This window comes from Balaenoptera ricei, chromosome 14, assembly GCF_028023285.1.
Source record: "Balaenoptera ricei isolate mBalRic1 chromosome 14, mBalRic1.hap2, whole genome shotgun sequence".
Taxonomy (NCBI): domain Eukaryota; kingdom Metazoa; phylum Chordata; class Mammalia; order Artiodactyla; family Balaenopteridae; genus Balaenoptera; species Balaenoptera ricei.
Genome location: NC_082652.1, coordinates 78,202,702 through 78,217,420, shown reverse-complemented (window position 1 = coordinate 78,217,420; position 14,719 = coordinate 78,202,702).

Here is a 14,719-nt window from a genome sequence, read left to right as displayed (position 1 = left end):
ATCGGATGCCTGATGGGACCAAAGACACACAACATGGCTTCAGAGCCCCCTTTCAATAGTTTTTCTATTGTGTGTTCTGGTCATCTGCTTTTTAAATTATATACATTTATACCAACTGCCAACATAGAAGGCCATAAACCCTTCTTAGTTTCCAGGTGCCCTTCCTCCAGAGAAAAGATGGAACAAGACAAGATTTTCAGACAAGAGACGTGAAATCATTATTCTAGAACACATATGATAAAGCCAAAGGTATTAAGTTCCCAGATTAGAATGACTGAAAAGGATATATGGATATATAGATATACTTCTACCTCCACATATATTTAATAAGGATCACATATTTACTAAATAAATTCACCATTTTATACTAGAGTCCAATATTAAAAACATAGCAAGGAAAACAAGTAGGTGTCAGGAGTGCAGAACCAAAAGTGGTGATAGAACAAAAGGGTAGGAAAAACTGTAAGAAATGGGGTCACCGGGATGTGTGGCCACACTAATCAAAGTGAGCTTCCTGCAAGTCTGTATGAGTTTCCTATGGCTGCTGTAAAAAAATGTAACTTTGATTGCTGTAACTCTGTGGCTTAAAACAACATACATTATTTATCGTATTGTTCTAGAGGTTAGAAATCCAAAATGGGCTTTTACAGGATGTATGGGCTGAACTGTGTTCCCCACACCCACCTCCCCCCATCCCAATATTCATATGTTGAAGCCTTAACCCCCAGTACCTCAGAATGTGACTACATTTGGAGATAGGGCCTTTAAAAGGAGGTGATCAGGTTAATATTTATTTATTTTAATTTTTATTTATTTGTTTATTTATTTTGGCTGCACCAGGTCTTAGTTGCAGCATGCAGGATTTTTTTAGTTGCGACATGCGGGCTTCTTAGTTGTGGCATGTGGACTCCTTAGTTGTGGCATGCGGACTCTTAGCTGCGGCATGCATGTGGGATCTAGTCCCCCAACCAGGGATCGAACCCGGGCCCCCTGCATTGGGAGCTTGGAGTCTCACCCCCTGGACCACCAGGGAAGTCCCGAAAAGGGGTTTTTAGGTTAAAATGAGGCTGTTAGGGTGGCCCCTGATCCAATCTGACTGGCGTCTGTATAAAAGGGTATTTGGACACACAGAGAGACACCAGGGAGAAGGCGGTCATTGGCCATCTGCAAGCCAAGGAGAGAGGTCACAGAGGAAACCAACCCTACCAGCATCTTCATCTTGAACTTCCAGCCTCCAGAACTGTGAGAAAATAAATTTCCCTTGGTTAAGCCCCTCAGTCTGTGGTACTTTGTTACAGCAGCCCTAGCAAACTAATACAGGGGGGTGGGTATTGTGTCTACTTTTGGAATCTTGTCTGATGTATGTTTTCACCAGTAATTACCAGTAAAACTGACATCCCTATTTTCAGCTAACCATCACAATGATCAGAATCAGGTAAGAAGCTTCCTTAAAATTCAGATTCTTAAGTCCAGCTCCTAGGGACTTCCCTGGTGGCGCAGTGCTTAAGAATCCGCCTGCCAATGCAGGGGACACGGGTTCGAGCCCTGGTCCGGGAAGATCCCACATGCCACGGAGCAACTAAGTCCGTGTGCCACAACTACTGAGCCTGCGCTCTAGAGCCCGTGAGCCACAACTACTGAGCCCGTGCACCACAACTACTGAAGCCCATGTGCCCTAGAGCCCTCGCACTGCAACTACTGAGCCCACGTGCCACAACTACTGAAGCCCGCATGCCTAGAGCCTGTGCTCTGCAACAAGAGAAGCCACTGCAATGAGAAGCCCACACACCACAACGAAGAGTAGCCCCCATTCGCCGCAATTAGAGAAAGCCCGTGCGTGGCAATGAAGACCCAACGAAGCCAAAAAAAAAAAAGTCCAGCTCCTAGAGGTTTTGCTAGCAGTGGGGTGGGGCTGGGCAGTGAAGATAAATGTTTAATAATCTGCTCTCTCCCCAAAATGAGGGGGAAAAAAATATATATATATACACACACACACACACACACACACACACATACACCATAAATTATACTGATATAAAGGCTATATAGCATAGTGTATTACTTTGCTCAGGCTACCATTACAAAATACCACAGACTGGGTGGCTTAAACAACAGAAATATATTTCCTCACAGTCATGGAGGCTAAAAGTCCAAGATCAAGGTGTTGGCAGGGTTGGTTTCTACTGAGGTCTCTCTCCTTGGCTTGTAGATGGCCACCTTCTCTGCACCTTCACTTGGCCTTCCCTCTGGGTGTGTCTGTGTCCTAATCTCCTCTTCTTATAAAAGCAACAGTCATATTAGATTAGGGCCCATCCCAATGACCTCATTTCACATTAATTATCTCCTTAAAGACCCCGTCTCCAAGTACAGTCACATTCTGAAGTACTGGGGTTAAATCCTCAACATATGAATTTGGGAGGAACACAATTCAGCCCATACCATGCACAGATTACAAATAATAATTAAATCAGTAATATTCCTTGTTATAAATTCCATATATAGCCAACTGATTCTCACAGAATGCGTTCACTAATTTTTGCCAGACTCTCATATCTGTAGCCAACCTATGATTTTACCTACGACACCAGTGAGTGTCATCCCCACATAAATGTTGGGTCATATTTTTGTCCACCTTAGTGAGTAATATGGATATGAAGCCAGAAAGATATATGTCAGAACTTCACTCATTTGTCCATGATGTGAGCAATGTTTTTGCTGAATAACAGCTTTTGGGTGCTATTTATAATGCAAAGGCTGTAGACGTAACACACGTTTAAGCTTTATTTTAATTTGTAACATTTTCTCCATCAACTTCTGAAGCCTAGACAGTCAACAAAACATCAAGCCCTGACCTACAGCGATTGCTGACTTGTGTGGTGAATATACTTCTGCCACAGCTGACTTCAAGCTCCCAGCCTGACATCCCTGAACTTGAGCTTAAAGGATGATGTGCAATAGCACAGCAATACATTTCCACCACACAGACTCTGTTCAGGAGTACAGATGATGGTCAAGTGCGTACAACAGTTAGGAAGTGGTGAATGTGGGGTATTCATTCCTTTTGCTCTTAACATAGTTTACTCAATTGTTAATTTATGTGATTCAACCATTAAAAGTCACTGTGTTGGACAACCAGACTGAACATTTAACCCCGGCTGGAGCAGGTTGGTGGGTGCAGGAATTAGAACATTTTTTAAGCTGCTGCAGATTTTCAGACTTTGAGAAACACAGCCTCTCCACTTCATAGGTGAGGAAACTTGTTCAGCAAAGTGACATGGCTTGGATAGGGCCAATCACACAGCTGACTATCGGCCTAAACAGGATGAGAGCCCAGGCATCAGGACTGCCAGCCCAACACAATGTCTGTGGGTCAACACCTTGTCTCTAAAATGTGATTTGTTTACAAGAAATGTACAATGAGGAAAGGAACAGGTGGGAAGGTACAGGCGATCAGGTACAGAGAGAAAGGGCAGGAGAGAGAAGGATCCCCATCAGGAAAGAGCATCCCTGAATTAGAAACAGACGAGTTTTAAGAAGGAAGTTAATACCACAGTGGTCAAGGAGAAAGAAAATTGAGAGAAAAAAATGATTCATCCGGAGGGAGGATGCCAGAAATTTTTTTTTGAGTGTTTTCATAGTCTTTTATTAATCATTCATTTATATATATATATATGTGATTGATGTGGTATACACCTAATACACACTCTGAGTTCCAGGCACCATGCTAGGTTTTGAGTTAGCAAAGGAAAACAAGATAGACAATCTCTCTCTACAAAAGAGACATAGCACCTCTCTCTCTCTCTGTCTCTATAAATATATGTTTCTGTATAAATATATATATATATCTATATTATATATATATACATACACACATATACACACAGTTATCTCTATATGTTTTCCAAAACAGGTATTATATTATACATATTGTTTTGTATCCTGATGTTTCTCCTTAATAATATACTAAGATTATCTTCCATACCATTAAATATTTTTCAAAGGCATTATTTTTAGATCATGATATTTTATTTTCTAGATGCTCAATAGTTTTTAATCGAATTTTTCTCTTCTTGAAAATGTAAGTTGTATCTACTTGGTTACAGAGATCTTTTAGGCTGCAATTTTTATATGTGATAAGGGATTCAATGTAGATTTCTGTGGATTATGGAGTGTAAAAACAAAACAAAAAACAAAATCAGAAGCAGAGGGGCCAGAACACTGGCCTGAGGACTTCAGAAATGAAAGAAGGGATACAATCAGACAGGGACCCAAGAGGGTGGCAAAATTAAAGCATACAGATACGGTTTGATGGATTCTGTTCCCGTTAAGATGGTGGGCGTGAAAGTGAATGGAGAAGGATGGTGGGAAGGAAGCACGGGAACTTCATTTTGGAGCTGTATTACTATACTCTTCCTTCTCATAAGCTCCATGCTGTTTAATCCATCCTCCCACTGCCAGACTGAGTGTCTGTCTCAGGCTCTAATATCAGGCTCTCTCCTGCTCCTGAGCAGCAATTATGCCGATTCCCTTGTGCAAAAACATGTCAGCCTGAAGTTCAAGAACACTTTCTCTCTGCTTTATTCCTCAGACCCCACCCATATTCAGAGGTTCTCCTACTGTCATCTCTGTGCTTTGGATTGGGGATGGAGTTTTGAAACATTATTATGCAACATTTAATATCTTAAAAAGGCATAAAGAAAAACACTAAGAAACACCTACCTTTCAGTCATCCAGCTTAAAAAAACACAACTTGACCCATCGTTTGAGATCTGATGGGTCCCCAATTACATCTGCACCCTCACCATGCCCACTGCAAGGCAACCTCTAACTGAATTTGGAGGTTATCATTCTCATGAATTTCTTTCCATTTGTACTACATACATATGTCTCCCGAAGAAGTAGAGCACCTTAATTTGCATTTTTTAAACTTTACATACTATATATATTCTTCTACAACTTTTTTTTTCTTGACGTTACTTCAGTGTATTCCCTCCATATTGATACATGTATCTCTGCTTCATTCCTTTTTTTGCTGATGACTATTTTTTTGTCTTGTTTCTCTGGTTGCTGCTTATTTAGGCAGTGATTGAAAATGCAGGCTCGGGAATCAGATGATCTGGGTTGAAATCCTATCTGCATCACTTATTTTGGCAAGATACTTTACATCTTCGTGGTTCATTTATAAAATAGAGGTGATAATAACACCCTACCCATGGTGGTGGGGTGCATTAGGACTAAGTGAGACAACTTTTGCATAGGGCTGGGGACAGTACCTGCCATGTAAAAGTACTCTCTAAATATTGACTCATTTTTTTGCATCCACATGACTGCCAGGAAAACCTTGCTGAGAACAAAGGTCAGAACTACGTTCTGTGCTCAAAAATCTCAGGCAAAATGCCAAAGCAATGACGTCAAGTGTTTTTGGGGTGCGTTAGAAAGAAAATCAGTTAAAACACTAGATAGTAGTATTCATCTGTTAAATTAAGTTATTGTCATCTATCCACTTATGTACATCATTCAATTCTTTCTTGGACCATTCAACACAGGGAAATATTTTTAACTAAAAAAAAAAAAAGAATTTCAACTTTCAGATGCCTACAGATGAAACATTGTTGGTACATGACTAGAGTAAATTATAAGACAAATAAATGCTTTTTTCCTTGAAAAGCATCAACAAGGCTGTGACTAATGATGACAATAGGTACCACCACCGCATCACCAGAAATCATTGCACCCTTCTGGATTTCCTTGGCCAGCTTATTTGGCCTGGGTTTGTCAGAATGTTCCCTGTCAAACATCACCAAGTGTTGTAGCAAAACATAATCAATTCCAAAATACAACTTGAAGGTGGTTATTGAATCCATTGGATTCATATCTCCCTACCGTTTCATAAACTATCAGGACATATAATTCAGTGTAGAATGGCAATTGCTTCAAACCATTTGCCATTTTGAATTACTCAATATTAGATCAAAACTTTTGTTTTCTCTTTATAATGTACATTATGCTACTAAAGGTTTTCCAATACAAAATAAACTAGTCATGTGTACAAAACAGAAAAGGAAATTGCTATGATAGTGTTTCTGGCTTTGGAAAGAGTGAGTTTTTACATTTTTCCTTGTTAGTGGTTTACATCAGCATCAACAATGAATCATTCTCCTAGAGAGGTTATCCCACCGAAAATGAACCTGATTTCCTGCCCCTTTCCATCAGGAAGATATCAATATATGTCCCTTTATTTGTGAAAATAATTTTGGGAAACTAACAAAAATAATTACAGCAGCCTGATGTCCACCCATATCACATGCAAAGAGGTCTGGCTACCATTGAACTTCTTCCAGCTTGAGCCAATGCATTCACCAGAATACTCCTCAGAATTTACTATCCAACATATAATGGGCAAGACCTGTTTCCTGAATAATGAAGCAATTCTTTATCAAAAGCAGACTAAATGTCTAGAAAAAGAAATAAACCAAGCCATCCCCTATGACAGTGAAATGTTATCAACTTCAGAATAGTAAACAGCATCATACAGTTTACAAATAATCCTCGTCTTATTAAGAGATTGGTTCTGGCTAGATTCCTTCTGGCTAGAATACCACCCCCTCTATTGCCTTCTGCAATAAAAATTCCTCCTCCCTCCTTGATTCCTGGAGCAATTTATAAATTGAGGATCATCTTCTCTTTCCTATTTGGTTCTGGCTTTTTAATTCTCAGGAGTTTTTCTAGCCCCCAGCCCAAACCTGTCTGCCCTGTGTTCACCTACCCAACGGGTTAGGAAAAACCTACCTACTTCTTTGAGCATATTCTTTGGGTTCCACTGAATTCAGATCAGAAAGGAATTCATCAGTGTCCTGCATGCACTTGAGAGAAATGTTTCTTGCAGGAAAAACAAAAGGCAATTGAAACTGAAAAGAGAGAAGACAAAATAGTAAGGTCAGGACCATCTTTGGTCAGGATCTTAACCTGTCAGGATAAAACTCCCCTCTTAGACAAAGAGCCTCATATGTATGAAACACTAGTCTATAACGTGTTGTGGGGAAATGTGACATTCTCACCCCTTAACATGCAGAGACAAGCTGCGTCTCCTCCGCCACCTGCAAAGCGGCTGCAATGAACAAACCATGGAAACGGATTTGTATACAACTTGTTATTGTTGAGCAAAATCGTGCTGTGGGTGTGAGGGCCGCTGACCACCTGGCTTCCTTTAGTTATGCAGATTAACATTTCCAGCTAACATGGATAAAGCTAGATTTTCTCTAGTTAGATGTCTTGTGTATATCTCTGGGTTTAAAAAATAAATATACCGAGGATGTTAAGTGGCAATATTTGGTTTTTATCTGAGAATGAGTGTGAATCCAACCTATAGAACATTCAGATAAATGATAAGCAAAGAAGGACTTCTACGTCATCATCTGGGCTTTGTATGCATCTGTTAATGTGTTTGCCGGACTTGAAAGCCACACGTGGGAGTGATGAACTCCCCCATGGAAAGAGACGGCATTGCGGTAGGACAAATAAACACACCCGTCCTCTTGTGGGAGCTTAGGACTCATGTCCTGGGAAGCAAATTATGATGACAAAAGACGGTGGTAACTGCGTTCATCTACTTTAAAAAAACATAAAATGTGTGGATCTGGATTTCTCATGGTGTAAATATTTTCTCTCCAGAAAGTCTGTCCTTAAATAATAACCTCGCTAATTACATTTAAAATGTGATGCAAATTTTGTTTACACTAATGGAAAACATCCACTGTGACTCAGTTGTACTTCCTGGCGTCACAGCAGCCTCTAGCCTCCCAGACCCCTACCCTTTGTCTGAGTCCATTGGGGCTGCTATCACAAAATACCACACACTGGGTGTCTTATAAACAACAGAAACTTAGGGCTCACAGTTCTGGAGACTGGGAAGTCAAGGTCAAGTTGCTGTTCTGGTAAAGTTCCTCCTGCTGTCTTAGCCAGCACCTTCTGTGTCCTCATGAGACAGCAGGGAAGGGGGCAGGGCACAACCATTAGCCGTTGAGTACAGGACATAAACTGGTTAGAACCAATTAGGCCCAAGAAGGTGGAAGATTCGACTTCCAGAAGACCTTGAGCCTCATTATACGCTCATTGTAATATATTTGCATATGCTAAGTGACACACTCACAGTTGCCATGACAGTTCCGAGGCTGACCATAAAAGGTCAAAAAGTGGGCGGTGGCCCCGTTCCTGGAAATCCCTGCCCCTTCTCTGGAATAGTTGGAATAATCCTCCCACTTGTTAGCCTGTGAAATTACCCAGCCCATAAACACTAACCACCCCACTTTTCCAGATGACCTGACACCCTGGGACCACTCTCGCCTTCTGACAGACCACGTTCTGCCTATGGAATGTGTATCTCTCTCAGTAAACCTGCTTTCACTTTACTATGGCTCACTCTCTTGAATTCTTACCAAGGACTCTCACTTGGCAGCCCGTCCCAGGGACTCACCCAAGACCTGGGACGTGACCATCCCCTCGCACCCCATTTTCCTGGAACACTCACAGGATGGAGGTGGCAAGGGAGCTCTGTGGGATCTCTTTTAAAAGAGCACCATCCCAATCATGAGGGGTCCACCCTTAAGACCTAAGCACTTCCCCAAGGCCCCACCTCCTATTATCATCTTTAGGGGTTAGGATTTCAACATCTGGATTTTAGGGGGACACAAATATTCAGACCAGAGCACCCTTCCTTGTACACACTCCACTGTCTCTCACCTCTATTCTTTTGTTCCTGCTGTGCCCTCTGTCCCAGTGCTCTTCGCCCAGCTCACCTCCTCCTGAGCATTACTAGCCTACTTATTCTTCTATGCCCTCTCATCCAGGAAGCCCTCCTGGACTTCCCCTTGGGTCAGAATAGGTGTCTGTTCGCTGTACTCCCCACTCGCCTGGCATATTCTCTTTATCTCCTTACATTGAAGGCATCTGTTTTCTGTTTCCCTCTCTCCTACAGCCTGGACGTTCCATATGGGCAGGCAGTGTGCCCTTTTTAACCTTTTGTGCTTTTCTGAGAGGCAGTTCATATAATAGCTAAGACCCAAAGCTGACACTTCCTGTGTGACCCAGGGAAATCTCACTGCCTCAGTTACTTCATCTGGAAAATTAGGAAAACAAGTAGTCTCTACCTCTTGGAATTGCTGCGTGATTTAATTAACATATTTAAAATACTGCCAGTATCTGGCTCACCATAAATACTCAAAACAATTAGCTGTTATTCTCTTTATATTCAAAATGCCTACTACACACATGGCAGATGATAATATATATACCAGACACCCAGATAATGTATATACAAGGGGGCCTTGCAGGGTCTGACCTATAGTAGACCCGTAATAAACAGTGGCGACTGTGGCGATTTATTATTATTCTTTGTTATTGCTGTTGACCTAAAGAAAATGATTCAGGCACACAAGATGAAATAGTTACCATGCTACTGGTGAAAAGTTCCTTGAAAAAAACAGATCATTAGATCCACGTTACAAAGGGACAGTTTTGAAATAATAACGAGCTTTCTCGTCAAAACTCCCCAAAGACGAACTGGGCTCTTGCCAGTGGTGTAGAGGTTTCCAACCTTGGAGGCATCCAAATAGTGGTTGAGCACTGGATGAGAGTGTTAAAGACAAGATTCAGCATCAAAGGGTCTTTATAAAAATTACCTTTAAGGTCTTCTCTGACCTTGAAACCCTCTGAGTCTACCTTCAAAATTATTTTCTGCCATGAATACATTGGTTGTGACTACGCACCAGGGAGACTGTTCTTAAATTGAAGTAGAAGCTGAAATTTCAGTGCAAAAAATGAAGGATAACATCCAATCTGGAACTACACAGAGAAAGCAACAACTTGGACTAAAAAAGGGACCTAATTTGGCACCAGAAACCAGGGTTTAAGCTCTTCACTTTCCCCATCTGTAAATTCATAAAAGCACATAATCAGCCTACCTCAGTTGTTTCCTAGTATTACGTTAGAGTGATAGACAAACATTAGTCAGTGTTTACGGTCTCAATTCCATAGGTATCTCCTGTGCTTAACTCTCTTTCAAAGTTAAAAAAAGGTGAAGAAGGGGGAGGGTTGAAAATACTGGAGGTTTAGGTACTTTGAATATTTAAGAATGATTAAACAGAAAAATCTCTGAAACCTAGATTTATTTCCAAGTCAGTTGTTGATATTGTGTAGTCATTGAAAATATGAAATTGTTGTTAGAATTCAGTATTAAGTACTCCATCTTTTGTCAACTGGGGGCAAAATATAATGAGCGGAACACATATCCACATTTTAATCATTAGTAATAAAAACCACCTAAATGATTTTTTAAATTCCACCTAAATAAAAAGGAAAAAGAGAATCTTACTTTTCAAGATCCTTGTAATGTTTGTCCCAACTCTTAAGAATAAAATGACAAATCAAGTTTCAAAGAGACTCAGCTGTTTTATGAAGACATTTTAAGCACCTGCTTTCCACAAGGCAATGAGCTGGGCATAAAAATAGGACATGAAAATAAATAACGCCTTCCTTTCCTGAAAGCAAGCCTCTATCATTTCCTGAGGCAGCGGTAATCACTAGCTGATGCTGTTATTAATGCCACAGTCGTTTTAGTCAAGTAACTAGCTCTACAGAAAAGGAAAGAGCATTCGGCCTCTCATCATTTGGCAATGGACTTGAGAAAACAAGGCTTTGTCTTTGCTGACAAGAATAAGGATCAACCTGATGGGAAAACTAATATCTGCTGCTCCCAGGATGCAAAATTTTCGAAAAACGCCTCTTGCAATGAGAGGAAATGGTGAATGCAGATCAGAAAGCAGGCAAGAGCTTATGGAACAGCTTGGAATGTTTCACCCAGAGGATGGCACAGGGTTAACAAATAAGCATACAGTGGCAGGAGGGATTAGTGCTGGGAAGAAAAATAATGCGGGTAAAGAAATGGAGAGTGTCGAAGTGGGTGTGTGCTGTTGGCGGGCGTGGGCACTTTGAGTGAGGTGACCCGGAGATCCCTCTGAGCAGGTGACTTCAGAGCCAACCTGCAAGAAGGGGAAAGAGCCCCCATGGGAATAACAACAGGGGCACGCAGTCCAGGCAGACGGATCAGCAAGTGCCATGTCCTGTGATGGGAGGAGGAGGGGTTGGGGAGGGAAGGATTGGGAGTTTCGGATTAGCAGATGCAAACTAGTACACATAGGATGGATAAACAACAAGGGCCTACTTGTCCCTATAGCACAGGGAACTATACTCAATATCAATATCCTGTGATAAACCATAAAGGAAAATAATATGAAAAGAATGTATATATGTATAACTGAATCACTTTGCTCTACAGCAGAAATTAACACAACACTGTAAATCAACTATACTTCAATAAAATATTAAAATAAAATAAAATAATTGATATTGTCATGTTGCTTGGATGGTGTCTTATTAAGAGGGAAGGAAAAGCTTAAGCTTCAAAGTGTCCCACCATGATGGCACCCTTGGGTCCAAGATGGTCAGTGGTTCCCGGGACGCAGACTGGTTCCCAACTGGCAGAGATTCCGAGGAATGTCTACATTCTTTTCTTCCAGATCTTGGTTCTTCCTTTTCCCTGACCAACAAAAGCAATGCTCTGTGTAATTCTCCATCTGCAATCACCATGACCATCGCCCCCGTGCCACCAGAATGGGTACATTTAAACTGTCCCTACTTTGTTGTATCACCTGCTCCAGAGTCAAAGCAGGAGCACCATTTTGACCAAGTATTGGTCATCCCATGGCTAAGGTTAGGCTGCTGGGGGTCAGGGAGAGTGATCTTCTGGTTTCGGGAGTAGGAGGCAAGAGCCATCTCTCAGAGATTCATACAATGGTAGATTTCCAACCCCAGAAAGGGATCAGATACTGAACTGACAAAGTCAAGATAAATGTCCATCACCCCTACTTAGAGATGTGTCTTCTACCCTTTCCAAGACAGGGTCGTTCCCTTTGACACATGCAACTCTGCTTTCTCCTGACTCATGTCAACCTCACACCATTCTCTCCAGTCAGTGGATCTCTGCCTTCTTTGTTCTTTTTCAAAAAATAGATGATGTTTCTTCTCCAGAAATAACCGATCCAATTAAACTTGAGTCGACCTGAAGGTCAGTACAATTACTCTTAGGCTAAACCCACACTTTCTGGAACTGAGTTGGAGGTGTGATAGGGTGAACTCTAATTATAGAGTGCCTCTAGATAAAAATATCGTCTTGCAAAGGAGTGCGCTTAGAAACAGACTTGCCATGGTAGTGTAATTTACAATTATAACTGTAAGAAAAGCTCAAGGATAGCAGCTTATAATAAAAAGCAAAGCAAATTAAATAATCAGTTCCTTTAAATACTGTGAAACGGTATAAATAGTGTTGCTTTCTGAGTCAAAACTAACCTCATAAATTTAATTTGGAAACTAGCTAGGGAAGACTGACAGTAGCCAAGTCTCAAATTCGGCCTTACACCCAAAACGTGTGGACCGAGACCAGACTGTTCAGAATCAGTGCTTTGGGAGTAATGGTGACTACAAAATTACAACTGGCTAGTCCAGAAGCTTCTAGCAGCAGGAAAAGAGGCTCTTTGCAGAGAAATAAGTTCACATTGTCATATCCCAAAGGTTTATGATTAACTCTGTAGGGATGTGAGGTTCCTCACTGCAAAAAGAAACTCAAACAAGAAGGTTCAAGGATCCATTTAAGTAAAGACTGCATTGTGCAAAAGCAGAAGCCAAGTTTTTAAGGAAACTAACTCCAGGTTCTTTATTTAGAAGATGTATGCTTAAAAGTAAGAGCTACAATCTGGGATCCTTACAGCATCTGATTTGCAGAGAGAGAGGGAGAGACAGAGAGAAAGAGAGAGAGAGGGAGGGAGAGAGAGAGAGAGAGAGAGAGAGAGAGAGAGAGAGAGAGGGAAACTAAATGGCATAAATAGCATCCTGCATTTGGCACTCCCCTCTTTATTTTCAGACAATTCTCTGGGACAGATCAATGGTTCCTTTAAGTCATATTTTATTTATGAAGTTCTTTAAACACATTTCTTTTTTCCCCTTCCAAGTAGGCATCAAAAAAAAAAAAAAAAAAAGAATAACAGTGCTCACGGCATGATGAATATATTATGAAATAATATATTAACCTCGGCCAAAGTTTTCAACAGGAAATTTCCGTTGGTCAAAGATCCTGGGACGGAACTCACTAGCCCACCGACCCTGAAGAGAGGCACCCATCAGAGCTTTGGGCTGGAACAGTTGTTCTTTGGAATACTTACTGGAGCAGGAGTCAGGGATTTGCAGAAAATGTGTTCGGGAGGAAGCAGTTGTCTATGCCAGGGATTCTAAGCCTGCATTGTCCTTTTCTTCATGTTTTACCACCTTGATGGCATTCTTCTTTATGCATTACTGTTACTCAATTATTGATAATAAAATCACCCAACCACACACATTCAAACAAAAACTAACCTTGAATGTATATCTAAAGTTCATCTTCCCCATAAACAGCTCTTAACTGTGACTTCCGTATTTCTATTTAAGTAATCTAAATGTTGGGAAAAAAATCACCTAGGTTTGAACTTTCAGGCTTCTCTTCTTTCTCTGTACCCCACAGCACGAAATTTTCCTTGATGCTCCTTCTGAAATGCTACCCACAACTGCAGCCTCTTTCCAAGATTACTTCCCCCACCCTAAGCCGAGTCCTCAGGCCCATGTGGACCACTATGTTGGCACCATAGCTCCTTCGATTTAAACTTTATTCCTGTGACGGTCATTCATGCTGTGCAAATATTTTCAGTCTTCTGCCTTCTGGGCACATGGTAGGATCGCACTTCTTGACCTCCTTGTGATTAGGTGGGACCATGTTACTGGCTTTGGTCAATGAAATGTGAAAAGTGACATCTGTCACTTCTGTGCCAGAACATTCAATTGCACTTTCCATCTGCCCCAATAAGCAGCAACTTTTGTTGAAAGTGGGTTAAGGGGATAAAGAGATTTGGAGCAATGTCTCCAATCTGAGCAAGAAATAAGTCTCAGGGGACTTCCCTGGCAATCCAGTGGTTAAGACTCTGCACTTCCACTGCAGGGGGCACAGGTTCAACCCCTGGTCAGGGAACTAAGATACTACATGCTGTGGGGTGCAGCCAAAAAAAAGTCTTGTTATACGTCGTAAGATTCAGGGTTACAACCTCAGCATAACCTAACTTATGCTGATTGATACACTCCCACCATCTTTTTTTTTTTTTAATATATTTATTTATTTATTTTGGCTGTGTTGGGTCTTCGTTGCTGTGTGCAGGCTTCCTCTAGTTACAGTGAGCGGGGGTTACTCTTCATTGCGGAGCACGGGCTCTAGGTGCGCAGGCTTCAGCAGTTGTGGCTCGTGGGCTCTAGAGCGCAGGCTCAGTAGTTGTGACACACAGGCTTAGTTGCTCCACGGCATGTGGGATCTTCCCAGACCAGGGCTCAAACCCGTGTCCCCTGCATTGGCAGGCGGATTCTTAACCACTGTGCCACCAGGGAAATCCCTCCCACCATCCACCTTAAGCACCGTCACCAATTAATCTGGTTGTCACTCCCTTGTCCAAATAACTCATCTCTATCAGAGTACAAACCCCCTAGATTGTCATTCAAGGCTTTTTACACCTTGGACCCAGCCTACTCTGTCAGCCTCACCTCCCCTTCCCCACCAACAGAGGAAATGGGATTCCTAAAAATTCATGGAACA